General features: G+C 37.4%; 1 long non-coding RNA gene across 1 annotated transcript in view; it reads left to right on the top strand.

Annotated features, from left to right (window-relative positions):
* LOC134423061 (uncharacterized) overlaps positions 1 to 14,835 on the top strand; it is a 50,270-nt gene that overhangs the window by 8,637 nt on the left and 26,798 nt on the right. The window contains exon 2 of the long non-coding RNA XR_010028996.1: positions 6,166 to 6,216. This is a non-coding gene — a long non-coding RNA (uncharacterized LOC134423061). The remainder of the gene's footprint in view (positions 1 to 6,165; positions 6,217 to 14,835) is intronic.

Genomic DNA, 14,835 nt, shown 5'->3' with positions numbered 1-14,835 from the left:
CTACCTCCCCCTTCACTGTCTCCTGTAACTTACATTCATAACTTGATCTAATTTAATTCTGAAGGAAAACTCTGTTTTTAAGAAGGAAAATTGCAGCTAGAAATGCTCTTAAGCTAAACTGTCACTCTAGCTGGTGTCCAACAGCTCTGTATTTTGCCTTGATCACTTGACAAATATGGCATGTTTTCCACATTTCTGTAGTTGTTGCCCAGCAACTAATTCCCCTATTAGTTATGGGTTTTAATTGCCTTCACCCAGCTAGGTTCTCCATCTCCTTTCAGGTTGTTCCACCAACCCTCCCAGTTCTATCTCAGTCAGTAGCAAAGGGGCAAGTAACAGAGACTGTTAAGTGCAATGGAGATATTGTTAACATTATGTTATTTTTGTATTCTTAATTTTATTTATCCTTCAGAAAAGTAGTTCCAGATGAAATGTTTTATAAGCACTTGTTTTCAGAGAGGTAATTATTATAGGAAAAAATATGTCAAATATATATTTATGCCATATGTTTTAAACTTGGTTTTTTCCAGTATAGCTTACTCATGCCAGATAAGTGAACTGACCTAGGACAGCAATATGGCTGGAGTATGCACAGAATTATACAGAAATCATTTGACCAAGAAAGTTACACAGATTTAACTGTATTACAAAAATTTTCATCATAAATCCAGCTTCACAGTCAAAATATTTGTCTGTTCAGGGGCTTAATTTTTTCTTAATGAAAATTTTTAATTGCAAAAAATATATTTGAACTGGATATATCCAGAGACACATTTCCAACTTAATAAGTATTTTTGTCACCTGTCTTGGAATTATTCTGCAATGTATAATGGCCTTTTTTGTTTTGTTTTCTTTCAAGTGTCTTTGATTTGAAGATGAATGACCCAACCCTTGACTAAATTTTACTTTACACAGCTGCCTGAATGTTAAAGTGTTTACTACTGAGGCAGATCAAAAACTACCTTCCATTAGTAAAGAAGCATCAGTTCTCTTTAGATCTGAGAGAAGTTGCCAGATGATTTTTCAATTGTAACCTAGATTTGTAATTTGATGGTATGTAGTTCATAACAAGTCTGAACCCGTAGAACCTGGAACGTTTAGATCATTTAGTTCTAATTAACTACATTTATTTGTAATCTTTGTGTAGTTGTGCAACTCTATTAAAAGCACACATATTCTAATCTTGTTTACACTGTCTGTATGGTAGTTCAAGCTTTATGGATTTAATTTGATGATAGAAAGAAGAGGAAAATCAAGTTCAAAGTGTATGACATTTAGATGTTTAAGACCTGCATTTGTCAGCAATAGCATTTGCCTTGTTAGCAGGCTTAAAGCAGTCATACATAAGTTTTGTTTCCTTCTCAAGAGCAGTACCTCTGTGTCAAGGGATCATCAGCTCATGTTATCTTCTGACAGCCAGCTTGGTGGATATCACATCAATCTTGCTTTAAATTTGCCAACAAACTTCTCTACTCATATCTAGAGTTAAAATGTTAGAGCATGATCATTTCCATACAGGAAATAGCTGCACTCCCAACTGCTAACCCTTGTGGGGTGGCAGGGCATGACCACAAATCACAGTGTGTCATATCTCACATTTTGTATCTCACAGGCTTTCCAAGCCTCATGTTGTCTTGTGTGTCTCTGTGATTACACAGAAATACACAAACCTGCCTGTGCATTTTCATGTTTGGTATGGCCAGTAAGGATGCACTGCTACATGTGAAAAGGAAGGAAACTTTGGTTCTCATTCAATATGGGCTTAATTATGAATCTGCATTTACTTTGGGATAGAACCAGCTCTTTTCTGTTTCCCAAGTGGGTACCTATATAAACATAGATTGCACTGAGATATTGCTAAGTGCCACTTGCAGCTTGACAGAGGAGCTTTGTGCAAAACATCCATTTCAAATTTTCTGGTATTGATATTCTGAAATTCTACAGCACATATTTTAATGTGCTTGAAGAACCAAATTATCTTGCTTTATTCTTCTCAAACTCTAGCCAACACCAGTAACCAGTACCAGAACTGTGTAAATAGGGTTTTGTTTCAAAACTTTGATGTTTTTTGCTTGTCATTTGGTCTTTATTTGAGGCCAAGTGAACTTTCCCTTTTTGTGCTGTTTTTGGAGCTGCAGTGTTGCTTGATGTGCTTCCTCATGTGCAGCAGCAGGTGAAAAGTACATGAGAGACAGGATTTCTGAAGAAGAGGATGTGACATCCGAGAAAGGGAAGTTTGGAAATTGTAGCTTTTCAGCACATTAAGACGCTTTGTTGTGCCTTAATGCAATGCTGGATCCTAATTTAATGTGATTTGTGCTATGCCCATTACCATTTCCTCGTGTAGTCAACATGCTCTCAGAAACAGTAGTGCATAGGCAAACTGCCTATTACTAAGTTTTGATTGTGGAATTTACAATTTTTTTTCATCACCTTCTTTTTAATGTATAAACGGCTCTACAAGCAGTGAGACATAGAAGAAATGGCTATGAAAATTAGTAAAAAAGTGCATCTAGCTGATTCAGCTTGAACTATTTTATTTTTTGCTTTTCTAGGAAGGAATAGAAGCAGGCCATAAAGTTACAGGAATTTTTTTTATTTGTGTTGTATTGGTGATAGTAATTTATTTGTGGTGTGATTTTATTCCTTCCTTAATTTTACTTCTGTTTATTACTAGTACTCCTTTTACTCTTCTCTTAAAAAGGCAATTGTTAAAAGATGAAAAACGGGAGTTCTCCATGAATAACATCTTGATTTATATGGGTATTTCCAGACATAAAACTAAACTGATACAATTCAAAGGCATGAATTCCCAGGAATATATCCAAAAGTGCCATTATCCGCATGTGTGATCAATATTATTTAGCTTAAGACTGCCAAGGCCAAACTAGTAATTCTCCTTTTAGCAGCACTGTGAATACAGAGCTAAGAGCTTGAATTCTGATTTGATAAAAACAAAGAAAATGCTTTTAGCGATATGGTTCATGTCATTGTATTTTGGTGATTCTGCTTTTGGTCTTGCACTCTTCTCTGGACTCACACTCAATTAACAGTGTTATTAGCACAGGGCCTTCAAAACCTGGAAGCTGAGCTCACGACTGACTAGGTCTGTACCTACAGTACAAGGGATACAAGGAAACCAGCCATTTTTCAGAAGTTCTTTTGCTAAGAATTCTTGATTTTGAGACAAATTTTATTTTTAAATCACTGAGCAAAGTATAGTAATTTATAAGAGCTTAAAAATCTTTATGTAATATGACTTGTAAAACTCAACCCATTAATTCAGCTTTATTATAGCATACAGTTTTGAAAAACAAGCTTCAAAATGAGACAAAAAGAACTCAACAGAGAATACCATCACTGGGAATTTTAACTCAGGAATGTGACCCCCATATTAAAAAAACACATTAAACTGAGAAATGTGCAAGTAATTTCAGAATATAATCCACCCAAGTAATTAATTCTTGCATGTTTTTAATATTATATGAAATCAGCAGGGACAGTTTTTCGCAATTCCAGCAAGCCTTTAGAAGAAGCAAGACGTGCGTTAAAACAAGTATCATGTTTTCCCTTGTTGAGCACTTGATCTCATAGATTTTCTAGGAATCTTAGGGCATGACAGGCAATCTGCAGAAGCTATGAAGGGAGCATCTTGTGTGCAAATGGAATGATGGATCTGACCCACCTTTTGCTGACTGCTCCTTCTCAGCATTCCTGCTGCTGTGTCACATCACGGGCAAATTTTCTTAGCTCCAAATCTGCACTGCATTTAACATTTTTCTTTTTTTGTTTGGTTGGGGTTTTTTGTAAAGAATACCTATCCTATAATATCCACTATCACTCTCCTCACCCTCAATTTACATTTAAAATATTAGGGCTCAGTTACACCAATACAAGTTTGCTTGCTTCACCGAGTAAAATGACACAAATTAAATTCAGTCTAACTTCAAAAATTTCACAGTATTAGGAAATAGCTTTAGCCAATGCTGCAGTTATAAGGCTTTTGATTACTTCTGGTAAATCTAAATGTTATCTAGGGTAATTTGCTTTCTGAGTCTTGACATATTGATAAAATTGAAAACATAAATTTTCATTACTCTAACAGAAATTACGTGTTTGTAGTAAGACACAGCCAATTGATCCAGTGATCAAAGTAGGCTGAAGCTCAAGGAATCCCTAATCACCTGAGATAAAATACTAAAGTACTATGACAAAACAATGAGATTGTGCCTCACTACGCAGCAAGACAAATAGACCAATAGGAAATGTTTCATCTTAGTAAGACAGAGAAATTATATTTATTTAATGTAATGCTTATTGGGATACATCACTCCAGTGAGACACTTCTGGGTGTGTACTGTTACAGTAAATACACACCTTCCACTGAAGAGATTAAAGCTCTTGGCTTTAATAAAGAAAGTGATCAAGGTGGCATTTATTGCTTAATGACGTGTGTTTGCTGCATCTTTTCAGAGGACCTACCTTGCCCTTCAGTAAAGCTTGCAACAGAGACTCTAGAGATAAGTGTGGGTGGTACAGGGAGCGAGGCTCTTCAGTCTTGCCTTATGACTTGCACAAGCGAAGTATGGGACTGAAGAACATTCTTTTCCAGTGAACAAATAATAAAGTACTCCAGACAGACTAGGGCTTGTCAAATCCAACTACCCCAGCTTCCCTCACCTTAGGGGACAAGATGAGGAGTAAGGGCTACTTTCAGAGTCTTGAAAAGACCGTCCAACTGATGGTGTGGTGACGGCTGCTTGATAAAATGCAGCAAAGTCACACCCTCACTACAGGCCTCTATGTAAATTGTACAGTCTAGCCCAAAATGCCTGGCTGTAGTTTGGTAACATAGGTTCCTTTTAGATTTTATTTCCTGGTGGGTAGTTTGTCATGCAGCTCTCTCAGCATGTCTTTGCCTTTCTTCAGAATAATGTGTTTTGTTGCTTGCTTTGGCACTGATCTCCATAGTCAGTGGTATATTTTTTCTCTGTATCGTTATTTATTTTTTCTTTGATGTATTGCAATTGCTGTAGCTGGTCATGTGTGTACCCTTCCCCAGAAAGATTTTTCCACTGGGATGAGGGTGGGAGCAGGAAATACAGCCATATTGTGACTTTAAAAGCCTACCTTTTAATTGGTTTTCTTATACATAGTCTATAGTATTGGTACCTCAGATTAATAGTAGATACTATTTAGTTAGCTTCATCGTGGTATGTAAACATAAGGAGTCACGCCTGCTTATACACCAAATAATCAAGTAGCAAGTAAAAAAAAAAGTAGTATCTAAGAATCTCACTTCTCCTTGAAGTACCTGAGAGAGCCTGATAAAGATAGATAAAGAGTTAAAGAGAAAACCAATGAATCTGATGACTACTGAAGCATTGGAATTACCACTAAGGCTGGTAAAAAGGAGTTAAATAGAACTTGTCCTGAAATAGGCTTTCTGTCAGCAATTCAGAAATTTGCTGTCAGCAGTCCAGAAATTTCAAAAACTGGACTAGACTAATTGTAACAAGAAAGGACTTAATGTAATCCTGCTCTTGATTTAATTCCTAATGTTGCCTTTGTCTACAGCAGTTTGTGAATTACCTTTCAGCTTTAAGTATTCAAATATTCTCTATTCATCAGCATAGCCTAATTGTGATCGTAGACACTTAAGTTTATTAATGACAACACTTTAAAGGCACATATTGGAAGTCTAACAAATGAGATTTTGTAATAACACCACTTTTCACTTGATTGATAATACCATTTTAACCCTATGTATATTTTCCCTAAAAGCTTTTACAAAAGGCAGCAGTAAAAGTATATTTGCTATGACTATAAGCTCATGATGAATATCCTGCTATACAATGTTAGTATGCTGGGATCTATGTCAAAGAAAAGTTGGAACACAGAGCTGTGGTAATTTGTGGCACCAAATTGCAGATACCAAATAATGTAATCTTTCATAAAATGATTAATTGTTTGATGAACATTTAGCTTGGAATTTTTTTTCTCACTCTAGGACTCTTCCGAAGTGTGACTAATTGTTACTTAATTCCTTTGAGAATCAGCCTAAGAGTACTGATAGTCACCTTGTACTCATTGGCTCTTGTACTCAAACTTGGTTTTAACCTGAATAGCTTTTTTAAAGCTTGTGTTTGTTTTGTCTCTGTGCAGGTCGCAGAGAGATCACAGTTTGGGAGTTTCCATGTGTTACTTTTAAACAAGGTAAGCTCTCTGAGGTTTTGTTGTCAGCTGGGATCTCTGATCTCCTGGTCAAATTATTAGCTCTGTTTAACACTTGTGGAACCTTCAGCTCTAGTGTAGTTAATGTGGGTGGTGACTTGCACAAAGCCACTGATAATTCTGTGTTGGAAATAACTCTTCTCATACATCACACATATCTCATAGTGTCACACATATCTCATCCAGAGTGGAACAGTCTGAGAGCCTTAGAGGCTGCTTGCCATTCTGGGATTAGTGAATATCCTAGGAAATTCACTAATCCTAGGATATGAAAAAGAATTAATCCTACTGTTTATTTCCAATAAGGCCCTCTTTTGTGTCAAAAGACTGGGCATTTGGTGGAGCAGGATTAATTAAATGTCTATTGGTGATATGTTTTTTCATTTTTACAGGTGTTTTTTTTTACATTTTTTCTGTCTACTCTAAAACCTTACAAAATATTAAAGTAGGACTTAATGACCAGTACTTGTCAATTTACCATTTTATGTAGACATCGTGAAACTATAGTGAAACCCAATAGGTTTGCTAAAACTGTTGAAAAGAAGTGAGATATGTTAGATTGCTTTGTCGTAACACTTTCTTTACCTTGTTTACTCTACATTACCTGAACTCAGAACATTTCGGGGGTTAAAAACCAGGGTTTCTGACAAGGTAACGACAACATACAGAACATATAAAACTCTGTGACCCTCCTCAATCTAATTTGGGTATCTTAAATTGCTGTTGAAATGCAGTGTATACTTTGAATGAAAAATGAAGAACAAATGTGTGTTTAAAATGAAGGGTATCAGGACAGATATGAGTAACAATACTCAATGTAATAGTCATGAGAGAATATTCACATGGTTTGTCTTTATACTTTTAACTTTAAATGTTGAGATTAGGACTTTTACCTCAACCCCTTTTCAGTCAGTGGAGATAGAAGACACCTGTGCTCTCAATGGCCCTCCAGAGTAGCCCAACTTAATTTTGATGGTTATACAGGAAGACAAAAGAGAGAAGCCTCATAATTTAGGCTAAAGTTGAATGCTAATTAATCTAAATACACCCATCTGTTAAATCCACTGGTTAGTTCTGTAATATTGACTTTGTAATGTAAGGCAGGACAGAGGAGGAGTGAGTTATGATTGCTATTTTTTGTGTGCAAATCAACAGACTTGACTAGACATGTAAGGCATGTAGAAAAGAGTGTGATAAGAATTCAGAAGTTTGGTCTGAAGCTTTCAATGTCAAAATTCAAATACATAGGTCTTTATGAAATAGCTGAATTTTATCTACAGCAAAGAAGGAACTTATTTAGGTAAGAAACAAAAAGATACTATCACTATATTGCTAGAGTTGCATTTGTCTTAGAGAAGTATTTATTGTTACTCCCTTAGGTATTCTGGGGAATGTCCATAGAAATTACCTGGAGAGCAGACAGAACATGAAATGAAAGCATTTGAAACTGAAAGGGACTAGTTCTTTAGTCTTAGAATTTGCAGTTTGCAATCTGCCATTACTGGGGAAATTACATCACTTCAGAAATGAGGGAAAGAGAAAAGATTGCAAGTTTCAGGAAGTTTGCACGGAAAACAGCTCTTCCTTTGCTTGTGATGACATGACACTGTGAGTGGGGTCCTTCTGCAGGGAAATTGGTTTGATTCTGAAGTTTTTCATTTCAGGCAGTGAGGAACACATGCTAGAAGATGTCTTCACTAACGCTGTCAACTGATTATAGTTACTGGCATGAAATACTGCAATTGTTTTTCAAGCATCTTAGGTAGACTTGCTGCAAGATGCAGTCTGCTATAAGGGCACTTTTTATAGGCAGGATTCTCTGCTGTAAGTGGTGAATACTATACTGTAACTGGTGTATTTCATTGTCTAGTTATAAGGAGAGACTCAGAAGACAAAATTTCACTGACTCCTCAGTCTTGGAATATATTAAGAAAGAGGGGTAGTACTAAAACATGAAGTGAAATAGAAATGGGGCTGTGGATATGACTACATGTGCTAAGTGGACTGGGGTTAAGTGTGAAAAGTCATATGCAGCTGCTGTCTAGTGAGCACAGTGGGCTCAGAGTAGAGGAAACAAAACCAGGGATTTAGCAACTGCACAAAAACCTCCTCAGCTACTGAACTTGTGACCCTGCAGTTTACATTGGACAACTTTATTTTTGTGATTTAATGTGGCAAAGAGAGAAAGCAGTTCAAATATTTAAATTAAAAATGTCAAGAGACCTTTTTTTTAAACTCTACTAACACTGGGAGAAGGAGGCTTGTTGAGAGAGGTTAGTATGCCTGTAATATTGATCAATTTTTCCTCTAATGAAAAAATCTGAGGTCTTAGAAGTTATTTTCTAAAGCAATAGCTATACAAACTTTTTGATTTTTCCACTTGAAAATAGTAATATTGCTGAAGGAATATGCTGATCCTCAGGTTCCTCTGTTTAGAATTAGAAAATAGATTCTTACATGAAGTGTAAACTGTGCAACTGCATACATTAGACAAAGGCAATGATGAAACTGCCTGGGAGCACTGAGAGTGCTTCCTCTGGGTTTTCCAAGCTTTCCAAGACCAAACTGAAGACAATAATTTGCTTTCCTGAAAATGATGTCACAGGGATGGCCAGATCACTGAAGTCACATCTCCAAACAGAAGAACTGTCAGTTTGACACATAGATTTCTAAATGGGGAAGATTGCACAATATCTTTAGAAATATGCAAATACGTCTTCATTTAAATAGTGATCTTTTACTTTCTTGCAGTATTCTGTCACATAAAAGCAAAATATGCAAAAATATTTCAAGATTTTTACATTTCAATTTTTTTTTAAAAAATCCCTAATTTCAAAGCGTCACCAGAGTAAAAAAATTACATAAAATCTAAATTGGCTATTTCCCCATATCATTATCATCTTGATCCCCAGATGAAATAAATTCATGGTAGTTCCATTGTATTCTGCAGTTATACAACTTCACATGAGCTGAAAATTTAATTCAATATTTTAAATTTTAAATGTCTCTAGAATTTTAAAATGGGTCTGTAGTTGTGTAGTCCTTTGAAGTTCTTGTTATAAAAACAATGTTATTAAAACATTGGGCACTATTTCTCTTTAGACCTTCCAACTGTCTCGAACACTTGTAATTACTGCTGTTAATACATAAGGTGTTATGTATTAACATAATGCATAATATAAAAGTATAAGGAAAAATACTAAAAAAAAGTTTAAATCAAAACACAGAGAATTTTAGTAAAAGAGATAGATTTATTTACCTATGTGTGAACAGATGCATGCATATTAAATGGAGCAGTTAAAAACTAATTGTGTTAAGCACTTGTAGCCTTCCACTACTTTGATCTGTTCCATAAATGTTCCAGATTAAGAGATGTGTTATGTAAAAACACTGTGTAGTGAGTATTTTGTTTAGTTTGGGAAAAGTCCAGTCTGACATAACATAAAAATTCTGTGCAGAATGATTTTATGATATTTTCTTTAGTGGATAGTTTGGGCAGAAATCCAAACTGGGTCAGAAAAAGCCAATGCCAGCCAAGCTTGGTTTTGCTTTTCCCTGTTTTTCTGTGATTTGTGTTGAGGCTATAATCTCTCTGTGAAGCTTAGAAAGGCTCTTTTGGGCTGCAAGAATTCCTCTGGCTTGGGCACTCAGAGCTTTTAGAAACTAGAACAGAATGCTGTAAACAAAAGAGCACTGAAACAAATTGCCCCTGCTCTGTTTTCTGTCCCTGGGTCTTTCAGCGGGCTGAGCAGCTGTTGCCATGTGGCGTGTGAGGACAGGAGGCTCTGAAAGGGAGCAGGAGAGCCCCGTGAGGGGTTTGAGGAGGCACCAGAGGGACCCCCGGGCCTGTGCTGTGCCTCCCGTTCTCCTGCTGGAGCTGTGTGACCCCTCTCTGAGCTGGTTGCACTGCACATTGCACCGAGCCATTTTTAATATAATCCCAAGCTTTAATGTTGCTGGAAGAGTTCCTTGCCTCCCTGGGTGTCTCAAATGCTGTGAGTGGTGGAAGGAGCCGGAGGAGGAAATGCAGCAGAGCTGAGCCAGGCATGGGCACCAAGGAGTGAAGTGCTAGAGGGCTGAGATGGGGGAGGATAAGACAGGGGGATGTTCCTGTACTGAGGTCTGGAGAGGAGAAAGAGGCTGAGGAAAGTGCTGGGAGACAGCAAGGTAGGGTGGGAATCCCTATTCAGTCACAAGGCCACAGCCACCTCCACAGTCACACAGTTCATTGTGAGTCTGAGGCAACATCTGAACCTCCCACTCCTCGAGAAGCTTTGTCAACCTTTGTCAACCCTGTGACAACCCCCAGCATACCCCAAAGGCTCCATTTACTGCACCAAGACTGTTCAGACTTGGCTAGCCCCTCACTGATTCATTCTTGGAATCTTCTTTTCCGCCACAGCAAAGCTGAACGTTGCTTTTTACCCCTGAGGCCATAAAAGTAATTTTGACCTGGCCTTTTTTCTAAAGTTTTGAACTTTCCCAATATGCTATGTTTCTTTAGTTCCTATAACATTACTGCTACAAGTACACCAAGAAGCAAGGTTAGAGTTAACTCACACATCTCTAGCTGTTTGCTGGCTTTGTCTTGCTGGAAAGAACCTAGACCATAAATCATTGTCCTCTGCAAGGGCATTCTTGATGCACAGAGTAAATAGATTCATTAGAGATGCTTTCATTTGCAGATGTTAGACTCAGATCAATCTCACAGTGAAACTGCAGCTCCAGAATTACTTCAGCCAAGTCAATTTAGTTTTGCCACAGCCCTATTTACTTACGTGTTTTGACATAAACACTTGGTGTAACAATTTTGACAGATAAACTGCCAGGAAACTGATAATATAAAATAGTAATTTTCTACTAGCTTAGCTCCTAGAGCTGACTCACCATAGATCAGAGCATGATACCACCATACATTTAAAACATTTTGGTACTGCACTAGAGGCACAATTAATGCAAGTGATTACAAGAGAAATAATAGTAGTCCTTCCTTCCAGCCAAAGAGTAAAAGAAAAAAGAGCAAAGCATTGTTTTGTAATAATTTCTGTCTCTTTCCTGGCTAGACAGATGAGCTGATTTGAGTAATAGAATCAGAAAAATAATGATGTCTTCCAATTGTTTTACTTTTTCTAATTACTCAATTATCCCAATTGTTTTTAGTCACTATCCACTGTCACTTTTAGAAACAATGAGCAATAAATGGAGAGTTTAACTGTTTCCTTTTAGTGTAATAAAAATGATTAGTATAATAACAAACAATTTTTGAATAGAAAACTATGCCTTCCTTTGATAGTAACTTCAGTTGATAATAACTTCTACTTGTTTACTTGTTGATATGAAGAACATGAAACAGCTGCTGCTAACCTAAAAGAAACTGCCTGCAGAAAAGGTGACTCTTTTAAGTCATAGACACACTTATGATGCCAGATAGTGCTTGAAAATTAAAGCTAGACAATCTAGAGATCAGTAACAAGATGCAATTTTTCAACGGCCGCTGCAAAGCAGAACACTAAATATTACTATAGGATTTTTAATGTTTGAGATTATTCAAAATGGCAAAGTATCTTTATGATGCAGATGCTGTTACTCAGACACTTCCTTAAGCTGCAAGTTTAAAACCTCTAGGGCTGGTCCGGGCTGCTTCCTGCACAGAAATGGCTTTAGGGACATAAGTTAATCTCAGATAAATGAAAAAAAAAAAAAATCTGATCATGCATCTTTGCATCTTCTCCATGCACCTAATGAATCCTGTGTTGTTTGAGCCATATACAAATAACAAAGCTTCACAGTTTATGGGAAAATCACTCAAAATGTTGTAGAAAGGCATATTGTAAAAACAGCTTGTGTAGTTGAAATCTTCATGACAAATACTGAGATCTTGGAAATGTAAATTAGTAGTTAGTCTATTTTAATCAGGAAGACCAAGTGTGAAAGGCTTAGTCCTGAGCTAAGATGGTTCAACAAGTCAGTGAATGAGAGTTGTAATGCCCTATGGGATTCCAGCTGTTTCCTGTGGTAAAGCCCATTAAGCTATAGGCTTTCATCAGTACCTCTTTTTCCTCAGAGTTTCATCTTCTCTAAATGGGGGGCATTTGTTCAGTCTTGGGCAGCCTGAATCCCACCAACCAAGAGCAAGGACAAGTCCTTGGAAATCTTCTCTTTGCACCATGCTTAAGAGAGAGCTTAAGGCCTGATTTTGCTTTGCTGCCTTCTTTTTGCTCATTTTTCCTGTATGCTTTGGGAAATGTCCCAGTGCATGTTTCTGTGCCTTCTCATAGGTGGGTACAGTTTGTTCCTTTTGCATAACTGCTTCTGTGGAATTCTCCTTGACCTCTGATGGGTTTCGTTTACCCTCACAGATGAGCTCACATCAGTTCATTTTTCAAGGGATTTTCCAGTCCAGCTGCATTTGAAGTGGTTTGCTCTATCAGGTTTCTGTACGGATGACTGATGTATGTATTGACATATTAAATGCCACTCCTCTTGGCATGATCAAGTTTCTTGTCCTTGGCCACATTAAATCTTTGTGTAACTCCAATGTTGAAAATCTCTGGAGTGAATGCATCATAACATACCCTGTTCACAAGAAGCTCTTTCAGTTACTTAATTTCTGCTGAAATTACTCATTGTGGCTTTAGTTGTTATTTGTGCTACTACATCTCTCCCAAAATCAAGTGTGCTTCATTACAGTAAGCAGAAATAAATTGAATTAATTTTTTCTTCCTGTAGCCTGTGCAGTGACAAGGTGGAAAGAAGAGAAAAGAACCAACTATAAAAAGCTCCCAAACTATCAATTTTTATATTCCTGTGATCAAATTGGCTGTGTAAGGGCAACAAGACTCAGAGCTGACACAGTGTTGGGAGGAGACCAAATCTGGGTGTTAGCAGTCCAGCTGATGAAGTTTTGTATTACTGATGACAAAAGATTTTAAACTGAAATACAGTTTGCTTCTCTTTTCTTCAAAAGTGATCAAGATCTACAAGAAAGCCATAGTAAAGGAGCCAAAGTGGCTTCACTGTAAAAATGAAATCAAATAAAAACATGCTGATTTCAAAACTTTTATAAAATGCATTTGCGTTTTTCTGATTAAATAAATTAGTTCACATTTTGTGCTATTACAAAGAATATAAGGTGAAAACTCTCTTATCCTCAGATATGAATTCATGGAGAAGATTTTTGACACTGCTTCCTTGTAATGCACCTCTTCAATGATCAGTCTGTAGAGATACTTCCTTTTCATTCTGCTGTGAGCTTGTCTTCTAATGCCAGAATTTCCATTTCTCATTTCCTTCTTTTATCATTGCACCGCAGAATGAATGGTGAGAGGCTGACTGGACAAAAAAAAAGGTCTGGAATTTATTATTAATACAAAAAAAAAATTCTTCATGTTTATGACTTTAGTAATGCAATGGAATTTTCTTGAATATTGGTTCATATGCAGCAGCTCAGAATTCCTGGGGTACTGGTTCATTAAGGGAAGGACAAGATGGCTCTTCTTCAGGGGATTGACAAATCCACTTTGACTGGAATAGTCTGTAGTCTTATCTTTTCAGTAAGCCACAGAACATCCTCCTGGGTATAGAAAATAGGAAAACACAATATTGAGCTGTGCCAGTCAGAAATGTCAGGAGGACCCGAGGCCCTTCCATGCCATATCTGCCTTTTCCTTTAAGATAGGTTGTACATCAATAGAATTGTGTATCACTGGCTATACAAATAACAAACCAGAAAAGTGTAAATCTGTAATAATAGAAAAGCACCGTTCTGCTGTGTTTTGCTCCTGGACACTCCATATCTGCACAAATATAGCTGGCCTTTTTGGTAACAGGACTATTCTAGAACTTGTGTGCAAAACCACTGTAGATACCTGATGTGCAGGACCAACTGAGCAGGTCTGCTCCCACCTCACGTCATTAAAGCTGCCTTCTACCCATCACTGGCCATACTGGCCCTAGAGCTGCTCCCTGCAGCAGGTGAATCCCCTTCTCACAGCAGTGTCCTGGCCTACACTTGTCTTGACTCCCTGACTCCCTCTCGCTGCCCCAGGCTGTACCCCAGCAGCTTTTCCACTTTCACTGTGCCCAGTTGCTGGCAGGATGAAGTGCTCTCCTTTCCCAGACACACAGGCAGCTGTTCTTTATCTGGTCACAGGACTTATTGAACAGAATTCTTGATATGCCTCTCCTGAAGTGAACCCAGAATTCAGATGTTACTGCCTGGAAGCACTGGTGGCTTTTTTGGCACTGAATGTAGTTCATAAGCATGGCCAGCAGATACCCCAGTGTTAAGGGGAAAAGTCTGACTTTGCATGCACCTATATCTAGGCATGGCTGGAATGGGAATAATGGAACCTTCTTTGCAAAAACATTATGGTATGAAGGGGGATTTTGGACCTATACAGCTATCTTCTAAAAGATGGCATTACTATAAACTAGCTTGGCAACACCCCTGGACAGAACAATAGGGAGCAATGACTAACACCTCTACCTATAATGAAATGGACTGGAAATGAGTCAGCCTGAAAGGTTAGAAGCTGCTGGCTTTTCTTATACAAGCTTCCATAAAATAACATTATATCAGAAGATTTATTGGGCAACTTG

Source organism: Melospiza melodia, chromosome 11 (genome assembly GCF_035770615.1).
Source record: "Melospiza melodia melodia isolate bMelMel2 chromosome 11, bMelMel2.pri, whole genome shotgun sequence".
Taxonomy (NCBI): Eukaryota; Metazoa; Chordata; class Aves; order Passeriformes; family Passerellidae; genus Melospiza; species Melospiza melodia.
This window is presented reverse-complemented; position numbering and strand designations above follow the sequence as displayed.